Genomic DNA, 26,236 nt, shown 5'->3' with positions numbered 1-26,236 from the left:
AGGAAGGCTTTAGAGGGATAGGACCAAATGTTGGCAAATGAGACTGGATTAGTTTAGAATATCTGATCGGCGTGGACGAGTTGGACTGAAGGATCTGTTTCTGTATATCTCTAGGACTGTATTTTTTGAATTGACCAATTGCTTTCCTGTATGTGATGTTCCTCTACTGGACCATGACACGATGCAGGTATCCAGTGGAGACTGGGGACAAGATGGGGTCACTTCAAGGGTGTTTAGACTGGGTATAGCTAAGGACAGGTAAACTGTGTGACCTGGTGATTAATCATCGACAGCGGTAAGAGAATGAGGTGATGTGTGTGAGGAAGTATCAGCTATGCCAGCTGTCTGCCAAGAGCTACATGGCTTTGTGGCTGATGTGGCACATTGCGAGTCCAGGACAATGTCAAATTGCAAATGCTACACAGTGGCCTTTTAAAGATGTTGTGGGCACAAGGTGTCCTGGTCTTTTGGCTGATAACCTTTGAATAGTGAGTTGTTCTGGGAATGACGTGGTTAGATGGGGCTAGAATTGGACAAGAGAGTTGCCCTAAGGGCACAGTAAGTTGGTAATGAGGCGAGTCTGGTAAGAAATCTTCATGGCAAATAGCCCCCCAAAAAACTCAGCACAACAGATGCTTAACCAAAAAAAATTAAGATGTGGCCCTTGGGGGTGTCTTCATATTGATGTGAACCATTATGCAGTGATGCAGTCACTATTTGTCAGACTATAGTTGCAATGATGGAAGAAGAAGATTGTGGTGGAAGAGGAAATGACTTTAGGGTCCCTGCTATTATGGTTAAAGTGAGAATTATCAAGAGAACTTTATTCCAGTTCGAAGCAGAGAAGACATGAATGTCAGTCTAAGTCAATCATTCTGCGATTCATCTCCATTACACCACCTCCATTACCCCATCTAGTTCATTCATGTCCTTTAGGGAAGGAAACTGCCATCCTAACCTGGTCTGGCATATACATGATGCCAGACCAACAGCAATGTGGTTAATTCTTAAACTGCCCCCTGGGCAATTATAGATGGGCAATAAATGCTAGCCAGCAGCACCTGCATCCCATGAATGAATTAAAAAAATGTTTGAATCCTTCACAAGATTTTCACATAGAAACGTAGGATTATCCCACAAGCCCTCTCCATCATTTTGTAAGATCGTAGCTGGTCATCCACGCACTGTCTTTTTCCTTTTGTCATTGCTATTTAGAAACCAGTCAATTGCTGTTTTAAACATTCTCAGCGACTGGGCTTGCACAGCTCTTTGAGGTATTGAATTCCAAAGCACCCCTGAAGGAGAAACAATCTCCTCATCTCAGTCCTCGGTCGCCTCCCCATTATTTTGACATTGCCCCCCCCCCACCCCCGATACCAGAATTCAGAACATCTTACCTCCGTCTAGCCTGTCAATCCCAATCATTATTTTGACAGTTTCAATGAAATCAACTCTCATTCTTTGAAATTATAAAAGATACAGGCCTAATTTCTCAGATCGCTCTCATAGTACCGTGCTGCCGTCCCTGGAAGAAGTCCAGTGAACTTTTGTTGCCCTCCCTCAATGACAGTAATCCATTTCCTGAGATGTAGGGATCAAAGCCACATTTGGTTAGTACTCAAGGCAGAGTCTCATCAGGCTCTTTTTAACCAATCAAAACATCTATGCTTCTGTACTGAAATCCTTTTCACTGAATTTTAACTGATGGTGTGCCTTTTTTAATGTAAATTTTGAGTTATGGAGTCATACATCACACAAGCAGATCCTTCGGTCCAACCAGCCCATGCCAAATATAATCCCAAACTAAACTAGTCTCACCTGTCTGCTTCGGGCCCATATTCCTCCAAACCTTTCCTATTCATGTATCTATTCAAATGTCTTTTAAATGTTGTAAATATACCAACATCCACCAAATTCCTTAAGAAGTTCATTCCACAGATCAACCACCCTCTGCGTTAAAACAAAATTGCCTCTCAATTCTTTTTTAAATCTCTCTCCTCTCACGTTAAAAATGTGCCCCCTTGCCTTGAAATCCTGCATCCCAGAGAAAAGACAACCACCATTAATGCAGCTTGAATGACAGATAGCAACAGGAATTGCACAGTTCCACCAGGTTATGTGGTTATTGTTGTAAACAGCAGCCAAATACAGCCCAGTTGGCTGGACGGCTGGTTTGTGATGCAGAATGATGGCAGTAGTGTGAGTTCCCTCATTGGCTGAAATCACCATGAAGGCCCCACATTGTCAACCTCTCTAATGGGGATATGGAGTTGTAGTGACTTTATCTTACCAAATATAATAAAGGCTTTGCTGAAACAGAGTAGGAGATTCCTGGCGATGGTTGCAATGTACTTGTAAAGTTGACAAAGAAAATCATTGATATTTGGGATTAATGTAAAGCCATTACTCTAATTGTCAACTGACAGTTAAGCTTTTACAGTGACATTATCAATGTTCACAAACATTTACGGAGTCCCAATATTAGTTAATTGTTGCCAAACTGGTTGCCATGCCACCAGAAGGACGTGGATGCGTTGGAGAAGGTGCAGAGAAGACTTAACAGGATGTTGCCTGGCCTGGAGGATTTTAGTTATGAGGAGAGGTTGGATAAACTCGGTTTGCTTTTGCTGGAAAGATGGAGACTGAGGGGCGACCTGATGGAGGTCTATAAAATTATGACGCAGAGATAGAGTGGATAGTCAGAGGTTTTATCCCAGGGTGGAAAGGTCAACTGCAAAAGGGCAGAGGCTCAAGGTGAGAGGGGGAAAGTTTATGGGAGAAGTCCAGGGAAAATCTTTCACACACAGATGGTGGGGTAGTTCCCTGGAATGCATTACCAGTGGAGGTGGTGGAAGCAGGCATGTTAGCAACATTTAACGTCTATCTTGACAGACATATGAACGTGAGATGAAGAGATATCGCGCATGGGCAGTAAGTAGTGGGTCAAGATAAGGATTTGGTACAGGCACAGGCTTGCTGGGCTGAAGGGCCTGTTTCTGTGCTGTATTGTATTGTGTAAGACAAACTGGATTACACTAATTTTACTGAACATTTTCGGGTTGTTTGGGCTCCCTCACAGTGATTGTAGTGTGGCACCTACTAGCTAATGTGTGCTGACAATAACACTAAGGGGTAAATGGTTGAAAGCATTACTGTAAATTAGTAAGACTTACAGTGCTCATTAACTGGGGAATCCGATGTGTCCTACCTGGGAAAGAGACTTTATCAGTTTGTCAATAAATTCTTATGAGACAGGAACACTATTTAACTCAGTTGCATGGCCGTGAAAGTCCAACACAGATAATCCAGTGTTACCCAAAATGGTTTCAGTGAAGACCAAATTCAGGATTGCAACAAAATGTCTCAGAATCCACAAGTGTAATGATCAATGGGGCCACGATTATACCAAGTTGGAGCACTCCGAGTACTAGTGAGGAAGATCTTGTGATGCATATATTGTCCCTGCCTCAGAGACAAATGCTGTGGGTTTAGCTCCCGCCCCAGGATTTAAAGGCCTTGGAAAGTGCAATCATAACATGGCCAAGGCCAAACAAGTTAATCATCAACCTGCAGACTCTTCAAATGTGCATTTGGCGGGCAGCAAAAGTGGGAAAGACTTCTGCGTTTCATGGTTCTTACCAAGTTGCATCTCTTGAGGCGTGTTCTGAAGTCGACCAATCTATTCTGGGACAAATATAAACAAATATAAACATACGTTTTGTCTGCCTGATCTGTCTCTCATCACGGGAGATCCTCTCGTCTAAAATGCCAGAGGCCATATCTGCTGGAACATTAATAAGTCACAGTTTTTCAAAATGATTTGATCTGTTTGATACCAATTTTTTTTCCTATTCATGGATGTGGGTTTTCACTTGGTAGGCCAGAATTTTGTTGTCTATTTTTCATTGTCCTTGAGAAGGTCCTGAGATGTCATCTTGGACTGCTGCAGCTCATTTGGTGGGGGAATATCGCAATAATATTAGGGAGGGAGTTCCAGGATTCTGACCCAGTGACCGTGAGGGAACAGTGATGAAGCTACAAGTCTGAATAGTGAGTGTGACTTGGAGGAGAACTTGCACTTTCCATCCAAGGGGTGGCCACGGTGTTCCCACGTCTCTAATGCCTTTGTCGTTCTAGATGGTCGAGATTTTGTGTTTGGAAGGGGCAGTCAAATTTAATTGCTGTGATGGCTGTATAAGATTGTAGTGGAAGAGGATGTAAATTTGGAGTTACAAGGTGTTGAGCTGGATGAACATAGCAGGCCAAGTAACATCAGAGGAGCAGGAAAGCTGACATTTTAGATCTGGACGCTTGTTCAGAAGGTGCAGCATTTCTGAAGAAGGGTCCAGACCCGAAACGACAGCATTCCTGCCTGTCTGATGCTGCCGGGCCTGCTGCGTTCAGCCAGCTCTATACCTTGTTATCTCAGATTCTCCAGCATATGCAGTTCCTACTATCCATAAATTTGGGGTCCTTGCAATTGTGGTTAAAGTGAGAATTGTCAAAAGAGCTCTATTCCAATTTCAAGCGCAAAAGCCTCGAATGTCAGTCTATGCCAATCATTCTGGGATTCATCTCCATTGTGTTTGGAATCCTTTCATGAGATTTTCACATAGAAACAAATGAGCAAGAGTAGGCCATTTGGTCCCTCCATCAATTTGTGCAATCATAGCTGGTCATCCACTTAATGCCTTTTTCCCACTTGTGGATAACCTCTTGGTGACAGAAATTATGAACTGTGATTGCTTACTGTATTGATTATCAGTGACTTGGACATTTAATTTCCCATAATATCTTTTGTCAGATGCTTGCAGAGTTACACAGTCTGTGTTTTCACAGCCTATCTGTTAGGTTTACTCCAGGTTGTCTATTATAGCTGGAAGTCTGATATATACGATGTAGGATGTTTAAGTCCCACCACCGTGAAATGTTCTTTGTCGAAAGACAGATTGTTACAGGTGAAGATAACAGAGTGTGAAGCTGGATGAACACAGCAGGCCAAACAGCATCTCAGGAGCACAAAAGCTGACGTTTCGGGCCTAGACCCTTCACCCTCTGATGAAGGGTCCAGGCCCGAAACGTCAATTTTTGTGCTCCTGAGATGCTGTTTGGCCTGCCGTGTTCATCCAGCTTCACACTTTGTTATCTTGGATTCTCCAGCATCTGCAGTTCCCATTATCTCTTGTTACAGGCGAACGCAGCCAATGACAGGCCCAAACTTCATTCATGTGTCACATGGACTCATAAAGAAAGAATGTGTATTTACATAGCACTCCTGACCTCAGAACATCCGAAAGCACTTCATGGTCATTATTATTGTAATGTAGTAAATACAAGACCCCACAGTAAGGAGATTAACAACCAGATAATCTGTTTTGTCATGGTAATGGTGCTCGAGAGGTTAGAAGTGGTATGAATTGCAGGTGAATGCCTGAAGAGTGACATGGTACTATGAATCATTTCCATCCACGAGGGAGGGCAAACATGGCTTCAGTTTAACAAAAATGCCAAAAGAACTGTGGATGCCGGAAATCCGAAATGAAAACAGAAATTGCTAGAATAGCTCAGCAGGTCTGGCAGCATCTTTGGAGAGAAATCGAAGTTAACATTTGGGGTCCAGTGATCCTTCTTCAGTATTGCTTTCTCTCCACAGATCAGTCAGACTTGCTGCATTTTCCCAGCAATTTCTGTTTCTGTTTTCAATTCGGTTTGACATCTCATCTGAGAAAAGAAACCTCTGACAGTGCAGCGCTGTCTTTTGATACAGCACTGAATGTCAGCCAAGATTATGCTTTCATATCACTGAAGTAGGGCAGAACTCATGGAGCTTCTGCCATAGAGGTACAATCTCTTGGGGGACCTGATGGTTTAATGATAATACCACTGAGTTTACAATCCTAAACCCTCACTGAATGCTCTGAGGAAGTGGGTTCAAATCCTGCCTCGGTGAAATTTGAATTCAATAACAAGCTAGCCTAATGCAATTGTACCACCACTAGCAAGGCTAATTTTTTTTTGTTTAAAAAAGCAAACATTTGGTTCACCAAATAAAAAAGTGGAAGAGCTGCAAATACTGTAACTCAGAAGCAAAAACAGAAATCGCTGGGAAAGCTCAGCAGGTTTGGCAGCAGCTATGGAGAGAAGTCAGAGTTAATGTCTTGGGTCAAAGTGACCCTTCCTCCAAACTGCCAGTTAATTCTGATTTCTCTGCACAGATGTTGCCAGACCTGCAGAGTTCTTAGAACTATTTCTGTTCTTGTTTCCTGTTCGCTAATGTCCTTCAGGGAGGAAATCTGCCATCTTTACCTGCTCTGGCCTACATGTAACTCTAAATCCACAGCAAGATGGTTGAGTTTTAGCTGCCTTTTAACAATAAATGCCAGTGACACTGCATCCTATGTACTATCTTTAAAAAAATGTCAAGTCTGCCACCTAAATCTGTTTCATGTTCAATTTGAATCATATTGAGATTAATGTGGGCTGCTGTTTCATTTGTTACAATTTCCAGGGGCATTATTAGCTCTATTGTCATAATTTGTCCCAGCATTTATAATAATCCATATTAATTGTTGACCTTGTCATTTGACCTTTCAACTCTATCAGTTATTTCTGACACCTGTGCAATTCAAAGTTATTTATGAGCTGTGTTTGACAGTGTTTTATTTAAAGATGAAGGCTTCTTTTTAGATTATGGTATGAGTTATTCTGAGTATGTAGAATTATGTGTTTAGACTTATTTTTAAATCATGTTATGTCAGTTTATTTTTGATTCTTTGCTTTTAGATTCTATTTTAAACTCCTATTTTCCCATGAAGCCTTCTCAAGGTTGAATATCTGTCTCGAATGGTGTACTCTGCTACTTGCAATCTGTTTAATTATTGAATCTCATTTGTTGCCTTTAATGGTAGATAGAGCCTCGGTTTAATGTCTCATCCAAAAGATGTTTTTGCAGTTCAGATTGGAATAAATCTAGATATGATAAGTGGCTGAGCAGTTAATATATTTTTAATGTTGATTGTGATTGGGAAGATTAGGACCTGCTAGGATTCTACACAATAACTGAAAAGAATAGCAATTTATTGTCATTTTTTTTTGCAAAAAAATTGCAATGAAAAGTTTTTAAAGTCATAACAGGGTGTTTAAGAAGGCATTTGGTATGTTTGCGTCCATTGCTCAGTCCTTTTGAGTATAAGCGTTGGGAAGCCATGTTGAGCTTGTACAGAGCTTTGGTGAGGCCTCTGCTGGAGTACTGTATCCAGCTCTGGTTGCCCAGTTATTGGAAGGCTATTACTTATCTGGAGAGGGTTCATAAGAGATTCACCAGGATGATGGTGGGTATGAAGGGTTTGAGTTATAAAGCAAGGCTGGATAGATTGGGACATTTTCACTGGAGCGGAGGAGATTGAGTGATGACCTTGTAGAAGCTTATAAAATAACGAGTGGTACAGATAGAGTTCATGGTATATGTCTTTTCCATAAGTTTGGTGAGTTCTAAATTAGGAGGCACATGTTTAAGGTAAGAGGAGAGTGATTTAAAAAGGACATGGGGGCAAATCTCTTTACAGAGAGGGTGGTTTGCCTGTGGAACGAGCTTCCTGAGGAAGTGGTGGATGTGGGTACAATTACAACATTTAAAAGTCATTTGGATAAGCACATGAATGGGAAAGGTTTTGAGGGAATTGGGCCAGGAGCAGGCAGGTGGGACTAGTTTAGTTCGGGATGATGTTCAACATGGACCGGTTGAACTGAAGGGTCTGTCTGCGTGCTGTATGATTCTGTGCCTCTACGTCGCCATACCATGGTGCCTAAATTAATGACAGAAGTTGTAAGTAAGGAGAAGAAAAATATAAAAGTTCATCATTGTTCAATTAACGGCTGCTGGATCCAGAGTATGCTGAAAACTGGACCGCGACCGCCACACTTGGCAGAAATGTCAGCTCAGGTCAGTGTACGCAAAGTAGTGAAGTGGGAGCTGCATCTACAAACATCTGATCTACATCTAGGCATGAGTGGCACCCATTGAACCAAAACCGGCAGCAATGCACCACTTGACTGAGGAATTGAGAACCTCAGCAAGTGAGCACTTTGTGGCAGGAGCTGGATTCTGTGTTGAATGAATCATCACAGTTCTTGACACTAACCAGTTTCAAAGGGCATCTGCTGTATTTCTGATTCATCTGACAGCCTGGTATCAGAGCTAGGGTGTAATGAATAGACATTGTTGTTTTATACCCTGGAATGGTAGCACAGGCCTGGTGCCTGGGCTGGGTGGTCTTTCAGGGTGAGGTTTCTACTCCAACACTAGACCTTTACGCTGGGCCTCTGGAAGATCTCGAAGCTGCATCCGAAGCAAGGATGACATTTCTGTGCCTGGACTAGACCTTCTGAGAAAGTGCTGTGCTGTTGGAGGTGCTGACTTTTGGCTGAGACCCTAATCCAAGAACTGTTAACTCTCTCAGATGGACGTAAATTATCTATTTTGTCACAGATGATCCAAAGCAGCTGTTTCTGAGAGAGCCACAGCAGCTCTCGCAGTGTCCTGACCAATATGAACTCCCGCATCACTATAACATAACAGCTGATCACTACAGCATTGTTTTCTGTGGGAGATTGTTGTGTGCCAACAACTTCCTATATTAACAAAGCAATTAAACTTCAAAAGGTATTTTTGGCTGCAAAATATTTGATGACATTCTGGGCTCATAAAAGGCTCTATATAAATGCAACTTTCGTGCCAGTTGTCCTGGCATCAGCTAGGTGCTGGCTTTTAAACGATTGCAGACCTGTTTCAGTAGTGCTTAAAGGTCCCATTGCACTCTTAAAAAGGAGAGCAGGGATTTCTCGTGGTGTCCTGTGTGAAGTTCTTGGGAAGGAATTGTAATACTTGGTAAGAAACATTCAGAGTCTGAACTGTATACACAGCGACGAGTACCTCAAATTCCCTGCTGGACTCCATTGAGTCCATGCTGTTTCTCCATAGAACAATGCTGTCAGTCCGTAGTACTTTCACCATCAGCCAACAGACATACTTTTCCTTAGACAATGCATCTGGTTAAGGTTGATATTGAGTTGTGGCAGGCTACTCATGAGGATTTGGAGCATTCCTGACTTTAATCAGCAGGACCAGTAAATTAGGGTGAAGGACTGTGACAGAAAGCTTGTCTTGCAAAAAAAACACTGCTCCTTCCTTCACTCCTGGAAGTTAGTCCTGTGACATAGAATTTCTCCTAAAACACCAGATTGGAGAAGAACGTTTTGCAAATGAACAAAGAGACTGTGGTGCAGTTTTGCAAACAGTAATCTCCAATTTTTAGAGCATAGATAAAACTTTATGACTAAACAGCCCAATCCCCAACTGTATAAGATCATAAATAGTATGTAAATGATTGAGAATTTAATTAACTCAACTTGACAATAAATGATCTATGGGCCTTAATACAAAATACAGAGAGCAGTAAATCTTTCATTTCTGTTCTGTAAATTAAGGAGATCTGAATTTTTCAAAATGTTGCAGCTGTTTATGTATGGAAATTTATATGCTGAAATGCTCAAAGTCAACACTGAGATCTGCTGCATTTTTTTCAACACATGGGAAGATGTCCAATTGGGAATAAAATGCCAATTTCTCAAAGCAAATGCTATTAAGATCTTCCAAATCAATAAGATCAATAATTACATTCCTGATGGCCTGGCATGGTGGCTCAGTGGTTAGCACTGCTGCCTCACAGTGCCAGAATCCTGGGTTCAATTCCAGCCTCTGGTAATGGAGAGATAGTAAGAACTGCCGATGCGGGAGTCTGAGAGAACGCAGTTTGGAGCTGGAGGAACACAGCTTTCTGAAGAAGGGTCCCGACCTGAGACATAAACTTTCCTGCTCCTCTGATGTTGCCCCGCCTCTAGTAACTTTTTGTGTAGAATTTGCACGATCTCCCTATGCCTGCACATGTTCCCTCTGGGTGCTTTGGCTTCCTCCCACAGTCCAAAGATGTGTAGGTTAGTTGGATTAGCCATGGGAAATGCATGGTTAAGGGATAGGGTGGGAGGTGGGTTTGGGTGAGATGCCATATGTGTTGGTGTGAACTTGATAGGCCACACTGGGGATTCTATGGCAGAGAGAGAGAGAGAGAGAGAGAGAATGTAAGGCTAAAGTAGAGTTTGTAAGCCATCTGTGAGTCCACAGCCATCACTAAAATTTCTCTAAACTAGCCAACCGCAAAACAGAATCATTCTCAATAAAAGGATTCTTGATAATATGACATAGGAAAACAGGGCTGATGCTTATTATTAAGACAGGAAATGAATTTCATCTCTGCCCTGCTCTTGTTTCTAACCCTACCTCATCAGATGATGAGACCTGATCTGACTCCTCAATGTAACTGATGAGCATCATGTATTTGTACATGTGGCTTTGATTTAGGATTTGAGGTAATCATGTCAAAATTTGCTCATGGGAACAAATTGTGGGGGATATATCCAGCAAATTGTGACAAATATTATGATAATTTTTGGGAGGAAATTGATAGGTGAGAAGCATGGGTAATTAGCATTGAATAGCTGTATAAGTTTGACAGACCATCTGTACTTCTTCTGAGCTGTATACTTCTGTGGGAGAGGCTCTTAAAGTCACCACAGGAAGCCCAGATTCATCTTTGGGCTAAGACTTCTGATGAACTACAGCTCTTTATCTTCATTGTAGAATTCGTAGTGTCCCAACAGCATGGAGACAGGCCATTTGGCCCAACTAATCCACACTGACCTGTCTGCCCCTGAACACTGTGGTGCAATTCAGCAAGGCCAATCCACCTAGCCGTCACATCTTTGGACTGTGGGAAGGAACCGCAGCAACTGGAGAAAACCCACGCAGACACTGCCACTCCAATTCAGATCTTCAAGCCTGTGTATTTGCTACAGAGACCAGCCGTTTAAAGCAGAACCTCAAAGGGAAACAAAACATTTTACTCAGAATCTTCCCTCATGCATCAATTTTTAAACACATCACCAACTCACTCCTTTGTTGTCTTGGGGACTTCACCATGTGTAATGCTGTGTTTCAAAAGCAAAGGAACTGTTTGATTTTAAAGGTATGATTAAATGTTATACAAACACGAGGCTAATTCAAAATACCAAAAGCTGAGATTGAAAGATAGGGAGGGAATCAAAACAATAAAATGGAAGTAAGATACAGTTCAGGCCAACTTTAACTTAATGACAAAACAGAAGCGCTGGTCTGAACGGCATGTTTGTAAATTGTTAAAAAGAAATTGTAGTCTAGGGCCAGTGTTTAAACATAAAAATAGCTTTCTAAAGACCAGACCTAAGGGTTCAATATTTTTAATGTGCCTAAAAGCTCTGTAATAAACATACTGGAGCAGTGCCCAAGGCGTAGAAGGTGCATTGGACCAAGCTGTTTGTTTGACAGCGGCGCAGAGCTGCTGGTATATTGAGCTTCTATTGGCGTAGAGACTGTCCTGATTGCTCGCACACAATACCTGTTCTTTATGGTGACTGTTGATCGAACTGGTGGGCAGGTGCACCGCCAGGTGTACCCAACACTGTGCAAACATGCTGTTTACTCAAGAGACAAGGGTTTGCTAAAAGAAAGATTAGCTGCAGCTCGCCTGTGACGTCCAGTTAATTACAGCGAGATGAATTGCCTCTTAGCCTCGCTTTTGTGATTTGTTTTTTAACAGCCAGATTTGAATATGTTTTATGAGCTATACATCTTCGACTGTCTCGATCTTTCTGTCCACTTTATAGAGGGTAAGACTGCACTTTATGTATCTTAAAGTGCCTCACTTCCAATCAGGTATGTTAATCCCTAAAGAAGTAGGTGCATGCTCACGTGAGAGAGAGAGGCAACTGGTAGTGGTTTAACCTGAGGGTTACCACATTTTAAGTGAGGGGAGAGGTTGAGAAGGAGAGTCTTTCAAGGTAACCTGAGCTGATGCAGGAATTGAACCCACACTGTCAGTGTTACTCTGCATCGTGAACTAGGCTTCCAAGCTTACTGACCCCCACTTTCCCCTTAATATCATCTTAGTTGAGCACGAGGCAGGAAACGTGCCTGTAATTTGCACTTGATTGCATTTAATTGATCAAAAGAGTCAGAGAAACACACATCACAGAAGGAGACCACTTGGTTATGCTGGCCCACATCCAGAGTAATTCCACTTGGCCCGAAGTTTTGTATTTGAAAAGCCCATTAAGTACTTTCTAAATGTTATGAGAGTTTCTGCCTGTCTTTCACACACTGAGTTCCAGGCCACCGTCACCCTCTGAGTGAAAGACATTCCTGGGATTCCACACTTAGTAGGATGCGGCCCTTTGGGGAGAAGATATGTTCCTCATATCTGACAGCAAGAGCCTTTGGCAGAGTCATGCTTTACTGCAATGCTTCCCCAGCCTTTACCTGCTGTGATCCAATTTAAGCCATGAAAATTATTGTGACTGCTAAGTGAGAGTTGTGAGGAAGGGAACAGGGAGTCAGATGAGTGGGATCCTGTCAAGTGTGGAGTGGTGGGGGCGGTGGTATGCTGGGGATGTGGGGTTACAGCTGTCTGTTAACGCAGGATACGGTTTCATAACTCAGTCTGATTTATCACAGTGACCATTGCTATCTTGGAGCTGGGGAGCCCAAAATTTCAGCTCACAACCCCACTGAGAGTTCATAACCTCACTTGTTTCACTGCATGAATTGGACACCAGACAGAACAAAAACAAGCATTTTGTCACAAAAATGATAAATACTCTATAAAAAACTGAACCAGGCTATTGTTATCTTTGGTTCAATTCCACAATTGTGAGATGACCCAAAACTTCAATGCCAATAACTTGTCCCTCTGCTCACAACAGTGACACAAGGTCAGGCAACATCTCAATTTAAAAGTTATCATAGATTACAAAGTGTAGAGCTGAATGATCACAGCAGGCCAAGCAGCATCAGAGGAGCAGGAAGGCTGACATTTCGGGTCTGGACCCTTCTTCAGAAAATCTTCAGAAAATGGCCCGAAACGTCAGCCTTCCTGCTCCTCTGATGCTGCTTGGCCTGCTGTGTTCATCCAGCTCTACACCTTGTTATCTCAGATTCTCCAGTATCTGCAGTTCCTACCATCTCTTAAAAGTTATCATCCTTGTTTTCCAATCCCTTCATGGGCATATCTCTTCCTAATTAATCTTTTTCAGCTCTACAGCCCTCTGAGATATCTGCAGAAACTTTAATTATTCCAACATTGGGTCATTGTGCCTTCGGTTGCCTTGGCCTGAGCTCTGGGGTCCCTTTCTCTGCCTCGCTGGCTCCTTTAAGAAACTCCATCAAACCTACCTGTTTGCCCATGCTATTTGTCATGTATCCTGGTACCTAGATGGCTTTAAGAGAAAGACAATACTTATTTTTTGAAACTCTATTGTTTTTTTGAACTCTTGACGAATTATGAAGTAGCTGTTATTGAACACAGACTGGGCAGGGTCACTAGTTCCAAAAATTTCCAGCACTTGCCAAGATTGAGAATGACCTCTCTTGTTCTTCTCTGCTGCTCCTTTCCTCTGGGTCTTTAGGCAAATTCTCAGAACCTGTCTCTGGCAGAATATCTCCCTGCGTAAGTTGATGTCCAGGTCAGTTTGGTAATGCTGCTGTCAAATGCCTTGGGATGCCATTAATGATGCTATACACATGCAAGGTATGGTTGAGTAGCTCTGGAAACATGAACCCCATCAGGCTGCAGGAGGTCTGCGTGTTTTTTTAGAATGTGAAATTCATTGCATATGAATATTCTAGCCAATCAAATACAAAGGATTGGTAGACCCTACTAGTTCTCAACAAAGGAAGCATGATGGCTTCACACCACAGTTATCTACTGAAAAAGACAATAGTTTTTTGGCAAGGAGATGTTAAACTGGCTCCTAGTTGAGTATCTGAACTTGAGGCACCAGTCACATGACTGAGACAACACAGTGTGGAGCTGGATGAACACAGCAGGCCAGACAGCATCAGAGGAGCAGGAAAGCTGACATTTTGGGTCCGGACCCTTCCTCAGAAATGGAGGAGGAAAGGGAGCTCAGAAATAAATAGAGAGGAGGGGTTGGGCTGGGGAAGGTAGGCGGGATGGTGATAAATGAATGTAGGCAGGGAGTGGTGGGGATTAGAGGTGGGAGGGGCGGATAGGTGGGAGAGAAGATGGACAGGTTATGTCAGGTCAAGGAGGTGGGGACGAGAGGGAGGGTTGAGCATGGGATGAGGCCAAGGGTGGGGAGATTTTGAAACTGGTGAAATCCACATTTAGGCCATTGGGCTGTAGACTTGCGAGGTGGAACCTGAGGTGCTGCTCCTCCAGATTGTGGGTGGTATCGTTGTGACACTGTGTCATCTCTGACTCCAGCACCCACAGTTCTTCCAATCTCTGACATGACTGAGACAGTCATGTGACATACAATGAATTGTTTTGTTAAAGGGTAGGCATGTCCAAATTTGGTCCATTTTTTGGCAAAAGTGTTAACTTTCACAGAGCTTGTTAATGAGAGGCCCTACCTGAGTGCTGGAGTGGGTCAGGTGGGTAATATAGATCCCAGGGAACAATTGAAAAAGATGCCGCTTTGCTCTCCAATCTCCGACCATGTCCCCCTCAAAACGGCAAACATGCACAAAGAGAAACTTAAGCAGAATGGAGAAAGTGGTAGCCAAGATCAGGGAGAATTAAAGCATGTGTGTGTCTCCTTGAGTGACCAGGTTCAGCAGTGATTGATTGAGCGCCTGTCCAATCTCTCCCTGCGACAGGCAGGTCTGCCCAATTAAATGGACATCCTGAGGGAGTTGGACACAGTAATTGCTTCAGACAGTCAACTGAGACTAATTTTACCGTATTGTACTGTATTCTCCCCCCTAACCCAGGCAAATGTTGATTGATTAATCCTCTGTACAAAAACACACTAGTTTTGAGCAAGGGTCTGATGACTGAATGAGCAAAAGTTTGAAATCAGAGAGCCTGTGATGAACGAACTATTACATTGCGTCCTATTCTTTTCAGTCTGTACGCCGCCAAGCCACTCCAGTGATATGGCATTTTTAAGTGTTGGATTGTTAGAATCTCCTGAGCTGCCCGGTACATATCCACCTGCCTGGCCTTATGATACAGAATGACCTCCCTTATTCTTCCTTGCCCACCCTTTCCTCCAGGTCTTTAAGCAAATTCTCAGAACCTGTCCCTGGCCGACTTGATGTCCAGTTTGGTTTGGTAATGCTCCTGTGAAATGCCTTGGGATGCCGTCAATGAAGCTATACAAATGCAAGTTATTGTTGAGTAGCTTTGGAACCATGAACTTTGTTGGCCTGCAGTGTTCATCAGTGCAGGAAACAGCAGTGTTGTAGAGTCAAAGCTCTAATATCACTCATTCCCACCCAGCACTCAAACAGTTGGAGTAAATGACAATTAATCCAGTCCCAGTCCATTCAGAACAGTAGCTCCATATTTCTGTGTTCCTGCCTATGGGATGTTTATGGATATAAGGTTTGTTGCTCACTTGAAAAAAATCAGAAGTCGCTGAACACCGGGTTGTAGCCCAACAGGTTTATTTGAAATCACAAGCTTCCAGAGCGCTGCTCCTTTGTCGGGTGAAGTCTCCTGATGAAGGTGCAGTGCTCCGAAATCTTGTGATTTCAAATAAACCTGTTGGTCTATACTCTGGTGCTGTGTGACTTCTGACTTTGTCCACCCCTGTCCCTGGTACCTCCGCTTCATTTGAAAAGGAAACGTTTCTTTACTTACTGCATAAAAAGATGTTTCTACACTAATGATGGAAAGACAGACTTGCATTAGCCCAGTAAAAGAGAAATTGCTGGATAAGCTCAGCAGATCTGGCAGCATCTGTGGAGAGATATCCGAGTCAATGATTTGGGTTGAGTGACCCTTCCTCAGAGCTGCGTTTGCGTGGTTAGTCGTGGGGTCTCAGATATATTTCAACAGTTAATTGTTTCGGAAAGCCCAACCTGTTTTTACATTGCCACCCACAGTAGTCATTCCACGCAAAAAAATGACTCACTAGTTCGTTTAGTTATAGAAAGATATAAAAGATAAAGTTTCGGAGACAGGCCATTCAGATTAACTGGTTTATGTCGATGTTAATTCTCCACATAAATAAACTGCCTTAATCACATTTTCTTAGTGTTTGCATATCTCTGCATCCCTTCTAATTTCATCTGCCTGTCCCATCTTATCTTAAATGTCACGTAATTACAGCTTCAACTACAAAATCTGGAAATGAAACCCATAAACTTGCAACTCTGCATTTTAAGGAGGTTGCTCCTGTTTGCGAACTCCTTTGTTTAATTGTCTCTATGGGCCTGTGTTGTAAAACCTTCAACAGTGAATCGATCTTCCCTGTACCTACTCTGCCCCATCCTCTCACAATTTTATAGCACTTCTGTCATATCATTCTGTTATCTGTGTCATGCCAACAGGAGCAGATAAGCTTTCTGGACATTGGTTCATATTTATTTCAGCCAGAATCCAAGAGAACTCCATTCTCTTCTTCAAATTCAATAATGCAATCTTGACAACCTAAGAATAAGGGATAACCAATTCAGGACTGAGATGAGGAGCAATTTCTTCACTCAGAGTTGTGAACCTGTGGAACTCTCTCCCACATGAAGCTGTTGGGGCCAGTTTGTTAGGTATATTCAAGAGGGAGCTAAAGAGATCAAAGGGCAAATAGAGAAAGTTGCAATGGGAACTGAGATTTCATTGTCAGCCATGATCATATTGAATGGCGGTGGTGGCTTGAAGGGCTGAATGGCCTACTCCTGCACCTAGTTTCTATGTTTCTATGAATGCTTGACTGATTGTGTATGCTGGACTATATTCTTATTCACATACTGTATCAACCAGGTAGTGATCGGCACGGTTACCGGCTGTTATTCAATAAACTTGTAATGCTTTTTCCATCGTTGGGAATCCTTCTCTTTAGAAATGGCAGTCATGGCCAATAATTCACAGCTGTGCCATTGTACTACACAAAACAATATGTAAGGCCTCCTTACACCAACCAGGAGATTGGTCTCAAGAATGTCATCCTATCTCTAGGTTCAGCCAAGAGGTCACTCTGATGGCCTGTGATATAATTTAAAGCTCTTGATGAGATTAGTCTTGTAATCACTCCTGGGGATCATTTTGCCTCACAGATGTTGAAACATTAAACTATGAGTATGGTTCTCCCATCACCCCTCATTGATCTCCAAACGTAAGTGATCTTGCCTGATTTAGATGGTATCCCATTATTGTCTGTACCAAAGATGGGAGGTTGTGTTGGCAATAATACTGCAAGGATATAAGATTACTGGCTTGGAAGCAGTTCACAGATCACCCATTGATTTTATTTACCTGAGGGAGTGTACTGATTGCTAAACTCTCCTAGTTCTGTGTGTAAGCAGAGTTGGAGATGTGAAAGAGTGACTCTTGTATTGGCAGGACGGAACTCAGGTGCACTCCAAGCAGGTATTGTGAACTCTCTCAGAAATTTGCTGGAGATACCAAATTATATTGCATGGCAAAATGAGGGGCAAGAGTGAGGTTACGTAAGGACTTAGAGAGTTTGCAGTGTGGAAGGTACAGCTGAAAGTGGTTGTGTGATAACTAAAAGAACACAATAGAAATTTGCCCCCTGTATGGATGTAGAGATTCAGGGCTGGTCATTTGCAAATCTAAAAATGGGGATATGCAGGATGTTAACACACTAAATCTGCAATTATGTAGGATTGGAGGAATGCAGAGATTTCAGTGGATTGTGGGGCAAAAGCAATTTCAGAGTTAGGGAAGGTGAGACCATGGAAGGATACATGAACACCAGGGTAAGAACTTTTAAAATAAAGGCATTGACAGTTCAACAAAGGCGCTCTGTAAATTGCAGGTTGTTGTTGTTTGACTCTTTTTTTTTAGCCAAAGGCTATTCACGTCTGTGGCTGGGGGACAACAGGTAGCGTTTACTCTGGAGTATAAACGGGTGGCACGGTGGCTCAGTGGTTAGCACTGCTGCCTCACAGCACCAGGGACCCAGGTTCGATTCCACCCTCAGGTGACTGTGTGGAGTTTGCATATTCTCCCCGTGTCAAGGGTGGGTTTCCTCCGGGTGGTTCAGTTTCCTCCCACAGTCCAAGGATGCGCAGGTTAGGTGGATTGGCCATGGGAAATTGCTCATGGTGCCCAGGAGTGTTCAGGTTAGGTGGGTTAGACAAGAGGAATGGTTCTGGGTGGGATGCTCTGCAGAGGGGTGGTGCAGACTTGTTGGGCTGAATGGCCTGTTTCCACGCTGTAAAGATTCTCAAAAAAAGCCTCAAGTTCTTTACACCAGGTACTATGTCAGGCATCTTGCAACCTTGTGGAAATTCCTAATTGCTTCAGTGGAATCTTTTGGAGGAATTGGTGGGGTTGGGGGGGTGGTTCTTGTCTGCCACTTGATTGCCCACGGAACCACAACCTAATGAGGCAGCAGTGAGAGCATTGTAGAACCTCCTTTGGGATGAAGACTGGAAGGTGGGTTTGGAGAAGGGGTGTCAGGGCAAAGGGGTTGTGCACCTACCAGGAGCTGGCAGCTCTTTGAATTGGCAGTGCCACGTAGACATCCAAGAAAGATTTATTTATTTATTTAATATATTGTCACTTGTACCTAGGTGCAGTGAAAAGTAAATGTTGCCACGTTCTGGTGCCATCTTGGATTACAGAATAGAATTCTGAATAAATTGTAACTGTATAAATGCTGAATATATTAATATTAGAACATAGAACATAGAACAGTACAGCACAGAACAGGCCCTTCAGCCCACAATGTTGTGCCGACCATTGATCCTCATGTATGCACCCTCAAATTTCTGTGACCATATACATGTCCAGCAGTCTCTTAAATGACCCCAATGACCTTGCTTCCACAACTGCTGCTGGCAACGCATTCCATGCTCTCACAACTCTCTGCGTAAAGAACCTGCCTCTGACATCCCCTCTATACTTTCCACCAACCAGCTTAAAACTGTGACCCCTCGTGCTAGCCATTTCTGCCCTGGGAAATAGTCTCTGGCTATCAACTCTATCTATGCCTCTCATTATCTTGTATACCTCAATTAGGTCCCCTCTCCTCCTCCTTTTCTCCAATGAAAAGAGACCGAGCTCAGTCAACCTCTCTTCATAAGATAAGCCCTCCAGTCCAGGCAGCATCCTGGTAAACCTCCTCTGAACCCTCTCCAAAGCATCCACATCTTTCCTATAATAGGGCGCCCAGAACTGGACGCAGTATTCCAAGTGCGGTCTAACCAAAGTTTTATAGAGCTGCAACAAGATCTCACGACTCTTAAACTCAATCCCCCTGTTAATGAAAGCCAAAACACCATATGCTTTCTTAACAACCCTGTCCACTTGGGTGGCCATTTTAAGGGATCTATGTATCTGCACACCAAGATCCCTCTGTTCCTCCACGCTGCCAAGAATCCTATCCTTAATCCTGTACTCAGCTTTCAAATTCGACCTTCCAAAATGCATCACCTCGCATTTATCCAGGTTGAACTCCATCTGCCACCTCTCAGCCCATCTCTGCATCCTGTCAATGTCCCGCTGCAGCCTACAACAGCCGTCTACACTGTCAACGACACCTCCGACCTTTGTGTCGTCTGCAAACTTGCTGACCCATCCTTCAATTCCCTCGTCCAAGTCATTAATAAAAATTACAAAACAGTAGAGGCCCAAGGACAGAGCCCTGTGGAACTCCACTCACCACTGACTTCCAGGCAGAATATTTTCCTTCTACTACCACTCGCTGTCTTCTGTTGGCCAGCCAATTCTGTATCCAAGCAGCTAAGTTCCCCTGTATCCCATTCCTCCTGACCTTCTGAATGAGCCTACCATGGGGAACCTTATCAAATGCCTTACTGAAGTCCATATACACCACATCCACAGCTCGACCCTCATCAACCTTTCTAGTCACATCCTCAAAAAACTCGATAAGGTTTGTAAGGCATGACCTACCCCTCACAAAGCCGTGTTGACTGTATTTGATCAAGCCATGCTCTTCCAGATGGTCATAAATCTTATCCCTCAGAATCCTTTCTAACACCTTGCAGACGACAGACGTGAGACTTACCGGTCTATAATTGCCGGGGATTTCCCTATTTCCTTTCTTGAAGAGAGGAATTACATTTGCCTCTCTCCAGTCCTCAGGTACGACTCCAGTGGAGAGCGAGGATGCAAAGATCTTCGCAAGTGGCGAAGCAATTGCATTTCTCGCTTCCCAAAGCAGCCGAGGACAAATCTGATCCGGGCCTGGCGACTTGTCAATCTTAATGTTTGACAAAATTTTCAGCACATCAGCTTCGTCTATCTCTATCCATTCCAGCATGCACACCTGCTCTTCAAAGGTTTCATTCACTACAAAGTTCGTTTCTTTCGTAAAGACAGAAGCAAAAAACTCATTTAGGGCTTCCCCTACCTCCTCAGGCTCCACATACAAGTTCCCTATGCTATCCCTGATCGGCCCTACTCTTTCTTTGACCATTCTCTTATTCCTCATGTAAGTGTAAAATGCCTTTGTGTTTTCCCGGATTCCTTCTGCCAAGCCTTTCTCGTGCCCCCTCCTGGCTCTCCTCAGACCATTTTTGAGCTCCTTCCTTGCCTGCATGTAATCCTCTCTAGCTGAACTTGACCCTAGCTTCCTCCACCTTATGTCAGCTACCTTCTTCCTTTTCACTAGAAGCTCCACCGCTCTCGTCATCCAAGGTTCCTTAATCTTACCCCTTCTTGCCTGTCTCAGAGGGACATATTTACTCATCACTCCCAACAACTGTTCCTTAAACCGTCTCCACATGTCTATAGTTCCCTTACCATGGAACAACTGCTCCCAGTCCATGCTTCCTAACTCATGTCTAATCGCATCATAGTTTCCTCTTCCCCAATTAAATATCCTCCCATTCTGCCTAATCCTCTCCTTCTCCATAGCTATGCAGAATGTGAGGCAGTTATGGTCACTATCACCAAAATGCTCTCCCACCACAAGATCTGATACCTGCCCCATTCAATTGATATTACTAAAAACTGAAACGGCTTCAAAAGTTTATCTTTCCCTCTCTGTAGACTTCACTCTTTCTCCTGAGGCTGAAGCTTGTGAGAGCAGTGTTGGCTGGGTACACCTACCTAAAGGAGTGTCCATCGCCACCTCCAAGATCACCATCTTTATTTGTTTTCTGCACAGAAAAAAATTATGGTTAAATATGTATCAGAGATAATGGGAACTGCAGATGCTGCATGGCCTGCTGTGTTCATCCAGCTCCACACTTTGTATTGTGGTTAAATATATGGCTTCAATCTGAATATTCAGGTCCAAACATATTTACTGGTTTTACAGCAAAATGAGTTAGTATTGATCGACAGTCCCTGTGATGAAATCAGTGATCTAATGTATCTGTGTCCTCTGGCTTCCTCAGATGTTATAAATAGTCATAAAGAACACAGATTTTGCCTAGAGATAACAGGAACTGCCAATGCTGGAGAATCTGATATAACAAGGTGTAGAGCTGGATGGACACAGCAGGCCAAGCAGCATCAGAGGAGCAGGAAAGCTGACATTTTGGGCCCTTCTGGGACAGCGAACGCAATCGATACCCGCTGCTGATGCCACCGCCTCCATTTCCGAGGCCAACACCATAGACCCTGAGGATGCGCCAACGTCACCACTGCTCCTACCCCGCTCTGCCCATCACTGCCGCTGAAGCAACTCTGCCGACAGCCGACGCCGACATCTCTCCGCTCACTGACTCCACAGCCAGTAGCTCCAGAGGAGACAGCAGCACCCAACCCTACCAAGTCTTCACCATCCCCCCAGACCTCCCTCGTACTGAGGACGAACGGTCAGTCCTCAGTAAAGGGATCAGCTTTGAACCCCTCCACCCACACATCAACGAATACCAGTCACGTTTGGACATCGAGCAGTTTTTCCGCCAACTCCACCTCCACGCTTACTTCTTTAACCATCAGCCTAACCCTCCCTCTACTGACCCCTTCACCCACCTCCCACACAAGTCCTCCTCCTGGACACCACCCCCAGGCCTCCTACCCTCCCTCGACCTCTTTATCTCCAATTGCGGTTGAGACATCAATCACCTCAAGCTCTCCACCCCGCCACCCACTCCAACCTCTCCCCTGCAGAATGGGCAGCCATCCGCTCCAACCCCAACCTCACCATAAAACCCGCGGACAAGGGAGGCGCAGTGGTAGTATGGCACACTGACTTCTACATCGCTGAGGCCAGACGCCAACTCTCCGACACCACCTCCTACCGTCCCTTTGATCATGACCCCACCCCTGACCACCAAACCATCATCTCCCAAACCATCCACAACCTCATCGTCTCAGGTGACCTCCCACCCACCTCCGACCTCATTGTTCCCCAACCCCGCACTGCCCGCTTCTATCTCCTTCCCAAAATCCACAGACCTGCCTGCCCTGGTCGACCCATTGTCTCTGCTTGCTCCTGCCCCACCGAACTCATCTCCACCTGTCTCAACTCCATTTTCTCCCCCTTAGTCCAGGAACTCCCTACCTACGTCCGTGACACCACCCATGCCCTCCACCTCCTCCAGAACTTCCAATTCCACGGTCCCCAACACCTCATCTTTACTATGGGCATCCAGTTCCTATGTACCTGCATTCCCCATGCAAATGGCCTAAAGGCCCTCCGCTTCCTCCTGTCCCACAAGCCCGACCCGTCCCCCTCCAAAGACACTCTCATCCGCCTAGCCAAACTCGTCCTGACCCTCAACAACTTCTCTTTCGATTCCTCCCACTTCCTACAGACAAAGGGGGTGCCCATGGATACCCGCATGGGCCCAAGCTATGCCTGCCTCTTTGTAGGTTACGTGGAACAGTCCCTCTTTCACACCTACACTGGCCCAAAACCCCACCTCTTCCTCCATTACATTTATGACTATATCAGCGCCACCTTGTGCTCTCACGAGGAGCTCGAACAGTCAAGATGCCCACACCCAGGCAGTAAAATTTAAAAGGAACTCAGGTTAAGCAGCAGAGTGCATGTTTTCAAACAGCCTATCCACTGATGCCCTCCCTCCCCCACTCTGCATTCAATAAAGTCTGAGATACAATGGGTTTAGAGACCCACAGAGTTTGTCGTCCGGGTTATACTGACTCTTATGAAAGGTTTCTGAACGTTCCATGCGGATGCAACCAGTGGCTGTGACCTGCAGATAGACAGATGGCATGGTTAGGCAAACTGGCTTCTCATTTTCAGGCACAGAGAATAAATTATAAAATCATGCAGTCCATTGAGACCAAAACTACACTCAGTCTACACCAATCCCACTTTCCAGCACTTGAATTTTATGACATTTTAAGTGCACATCTGAGTACTTCATAAAGGTCTCATCTCAATGATCCTCCCAGGCAGTGAATTCCAGACCTCCACCACTCTCCCTGTAAAAATATTTTTCCTCAACTCCACTCTAAATCTCCTGCTTTCTCACTTAAAAACATACCCTCAGATTATTGACCCTTCATCGAAAATGTTGAACCCAAGGTCAGTGTTTCTCAACTGGAACTGAGAACTGAGGGGTTTTTTAAAATCCATAAATGACAATGTGAGAAAGAAGCCAATAAACACAGAAATAAACTGCACTGAGAAACTTCAGCAGCATTATCTGAGCTCACACACATAGATCTGAAGATCTCATGGAACCTAACCCAACTCCAACACAGACTCCCAAGATGGAATGAGCTGCCAGGGGAAGCGGTGGAGGCTGGTACAATTACAACACTTAAAAGGCATCTGGATGGATACATGAATGGGAAGGGTTTAGAGGGAAATGGGCTAAATGCTGGCTAATAGGGCCAAGTTAATTTAGGATATCTGGTCAGCACAGACACGTTAGACCAAACGGCCTGTTTCTGAGCTATAAATCTCCACCACTATGTGTGAACACCAGTAGGCAAAATCTGTGATAACATGATCTTTGTTTTCCACCCCTAGTTCACCCTTGAGGAGGTGGTAGTGAGCTGCTTTCTTAAACCCACTGCAGCTCTTTTCTTAAAGAAACAGTCACGGTGCTGCTGAGAAGGGAGTTCCAGGATTTTTTCAGATTAGATTTACTTGTTACATGTGCTGAGTATAGGAATACATAAGTACAGCGAAAAGAGCACAAAGTCAACATTCACTGGTACCCACATGGTTACAAAAGCCACCACTCTCACCGCCCTCGCCGTCCCCGCTCTCACCGCCATCGCCGCCTTGCCGTCCCCGCTCTCACCGCCATCGCCGCCTCGCCATCCCCGCTCTCACCGCCATCGCCGCCTCACCGTCCCCGCTCTCACCGCCATCGCTGCCTCACCGTCCCCACTCTCACCGCCATCGCCCCCATTACCATCCCCACTCTCACCGCCATCACCGCCTCACCGTCCCCACTCTCACCGCCATCACCGCTTCACCAGCCCATCAACAGCAAACATTTCCATGTTGGAATTATGGGTGACTTACAGAGGAAGCATAAAATGCTAGAAAATCTCATTGGGTGTGTTTTGCCTTTCCCTAACCTTGCGAGAAAGAGGATGCCTTCATAGTTTTGCCTAAAACATACAGATGTGTCATTTGGAAACTAATTTAAAATGAAAGTATTTGGACAGTTTGGCTGCTAACATGCGTGTGTAGAGATGACAGGTCAGGGGTATGCTGTAACAGAATGACTTGTAGACCACCAGCTCATCTTCTCAAATTTCAGAGGGAGGTCTGCTCTCCAATCTTCAGTTTCAATCAGCTTTCAATTTGCAATCGATATGAATTAGTCCCAGTGGATATACAGCCCCAGATGCTGTCACCTCTTCTGCTTTCAGCACCATCTAGTGTTCACAGTATTTGGAAGCTTCACATCTCATCCAAACACCCTGCTCTGTGAAAGTCATAGAGTCATACAGCACTAAAACAAACCCACTTTATCCTTCCCATAACAGGGTGACCAGAACTAGACACAGTACACCAGAAGAGGCCTCATCAATGTCGTGTACACCCTCAGAAGTCACGCAATACTGCGGGAGCTTTCCTCCTCTGATGCTGCCTGGCCTGCTGTGTTCCTCCAGCTTCACACTGTGTAATCTCAGACTCCAGCATTGGCAGTTCTTATTAGCCGTTCCGAAAACCCTTGACCCTCAGAGAGAGAAGATTTCCATCTCCACTCTAGTGCTAGATATGCTTTATTTTCAAAATAAAGCATATTGTCCAACTGGTTTATTTGAAATCACAAGTTTTCGGAGCGCTGCCCCTTTGACAGGTGAAGTCCCTTCTTAACCACCCTGTCTACATGCAATGGAACTTCAAAAAATTATGTACCTGAAACCCTTGTTCTGCAACACTACCCAAGGCCCTACTTTTACTTGTATAACACCTACCCTTGTTTGTCTGAAGCCATTGTTAGGTGTAGTGTTTTGGGACTTTTTTTTCACCTTTTTCTTGCTCAGTGCCCTCTCTCCAGTTCTCAGTAACTGCCTGTTTGGCTGCTTTGATCTTACTATTCTACTACTGTCCTTGCAGAGGTGGATTCCAAGACCTCTCAACTGTCCCACTGAACATAATATGTGCCTGGGTTTAAGGCTTTCGTGACCCAGTATTAAATTTTACTCAGAAGACGAGGTAGTACCACACAAAATGGCTCTTTCCGAGTTAAAAGCATCTGTAGATGTTGAACCCTTGCCTTTGATGCAACAGTTTTCAGTGCAAATGGTGACCTTCCAGTGTGGTGCCCAGAGGGAACATTGGAACATTGGATGTTCCAATATTAAAGGGAAGCCTGGCCAGCTCTCTGAGTTGGATGCGAAATAACTCACTAGTACTATTTCAAGTTTTCAATGGTTTATGATATATGGACCAACATGTAGAAAACTACATTAGATCAAGGTTTACAAGGATGTTGCCGGGTTTGGAGGGTTTAGCTATTGGGAGGGGCTGAATAGACTGGGGCTATTTTCCCTGGAACTTCAGAGGCTGAGATGTGATTTTATAGAGGTTCATACAATTATGAGGGGCATGGATAGGGTGAATAGTCAAGGTCTTTTCCCCAGGGTAGGGGAGTCCACAATGAGATGGCAAAGGTTTAAGATGAGAGGGGAAAGAAAGGGCCCCGAGGGGCAACCTTTTCACGCAGAGAATGGTTTGGAATGAGCTGCCTGAGGAAGTGGTTGTGGAGGTACAATTATAACATTTAAAAGACATTTGG

The 26,236-nt window shown here is 44.2% G+C and overlaps 1 protein-coding gene across 1 annotated transcript in view; it reads left to right on the top strand.

The window, feature by feature from the left end:
• The window catches only part of ret (ret proto-oncogene receptor tyrosine kinase), a 116,016-nt gene that overhangs the window by 16,995 nt on the left and 72,785 nt on the right, over positions 1-26,236 (top strand). The window lies entirely within an intron of this gene.

This window comes from Stegostoma tigrinum, chromosome 37, assembly GCF_030684315.1.
Source record: "Stegostoma tigrinum isolate sSteTig4 chromosome 37, sSteTig4.hap1, whole genome shotgun sequence".
Taxonomy (NCBI): Eukaryota; Metazoa; Chordata; class Chondrichthyes; order Orectolobiformes; family Stegostomatidae; genus Stegostoma; species Stegostoma tigrinum.
The sequence above is the reverse complement of the archived record's forward strand: the minus strand, read 5'-3'. Positions and strand labels throughout refer to the sequence as shown.